Genomic DNA, 1,798 nt, shown 5'->3' on the forward strand with positions numbered 1-1,798 from the left:
ATAACCTTGCTAGATATGTAACCATCTATTGGATATCGATAAACGTGCTAGATAGTTAATATCTTTTCGATATCGATAACCTTGCTAGATATGTAACCATCTATTGGATATCGATAAACGTGCTAGATAGTTAATATCTTTTCGATATCGATAACCTTGCTAGATATGTAACCATCTATTGGATATCGATAAACGTGCTAGATAGTTAATATCTTTTCGATATCGATAACCTTGCTAGATATGTAACCATCTATTGGATATCGATAACCTTGCTAGATAGGTAACCTTTATTGGATATCGATAACCTTGCTAGATAGTTAATATCTTTTGGATATCGACTACATTGTTTGATAAGTAAACTCTATTGGATATCGATAACCTTGCTAGATATGTAACCATCTATTGGATATCGATAACCTTGCTAGATAGATATAGATAAACTCTATTATGCATATTGGAAGTTCCGAAATACCCTCGTTCTTACCCTTACCTTATTTACTAAACGATATTATAACTACATCTTTTAATTATAGGACTAAAACAATCACGATTGGGAAAGTGAAGTATAATAATGAAGATGAAGACGGTTGACAAAACATAAAACATTTTATTTACAAGGTACGAACTTTATAAGTAAAATGTTTTGTATTTTGTCAACCGTCTTCATCTTCATTACTAATTGTAGTGACACTTATGCACTAATAATATGTTATAAACTTATGAAACTTACTAATTACACTGGCCAACGAGTCATTTTCATTAGATATAATTACAGATAGCTCTTGGGACGCTGATTTCAAACCTGTTTTTGGTTTTCCTCTAGCACGTCAAGTTTTCGTGATGAGACCGATCAAATTTGAAAGGTTATTGTTATAATTATAATTTAATTTTTGTACATTTGTTTTTTCATAAGTGTGTACTGTATAAATTTAACCAAGTGTATGTTGTGTATAACGTTTATGGAAATTATACTGAAAAATGAATAAAGCTGTAACGTTAACTAGCCTAATGTGTGATTATTATCTAAATTGTGCTGAAATTAATACCAGTCGTATTTCGATCACTAGAATAAAACGGAAAATATGTTTGGAATCAGCGTGTAAAACTGGTCTAGACAAGAGTTCTTACATCTTTGATGAGAGAAAAAAGTTCGATTTTGTCGACCAGTGTTATCATTTCAGTTATTTGCATGCATTGATAAAGCAGTTGATATGTATGAAAATACGTAATTATACATTAAATATTGAATCTTTAGGCTTTGAAATGATATAATTTAAAATTGAGCACTTGTTTGTCTTTTATTTATCATTAATGTGTATTCATTAATACAGTTTGGCTTAAATATTAACTTTTGTTTAAATTAGACCTCCATAGTTTGTTCTTACTGAGATAAAAGGTTTGGTGGTGTATGATAGCTTTATGTAACATTATATATCAAAATACGGATACATCTTCAATATTACACCTTTTATATCTATGCTCGTATTCGAATAACATAAAGATTTCATATGTCAGATACGTTTTGGTTATTTGTCTCATTCTGGTGATCTACACTTGATATCTATCTACACTGGACATCTATCTACATTTCATATTTATCCACACTTTGATATCTATCTACACTTTATATCTATCTACATCGGCTGTTTATCTACACTTGATACTTATCTACACTGGACATTTATCTATAGTGGACATCTATCTACACTGGACATCTATCTACATCGGCTGTTTATCTACACTGGACATCTATCTACACTGGACGTCTATCTACACTGGACGTCTATCTACACTGGAC

This window comes from Limulus polyphemus, unplaced genomic scaffold, assembly GCF_000517525.1.
Source record: "Limulus polyphemus unplaced genomic scaffold, Limulus_polyphemus-2.1.2 Scaffold48, whole genome shotgun sequence".
Classification (NCBI taxonomy): Eukaryota; Metazoa; Arthropoda; class Merostomata; order Xiphosura; family Limulidae; genus Limulus; species Limulus polyphemus.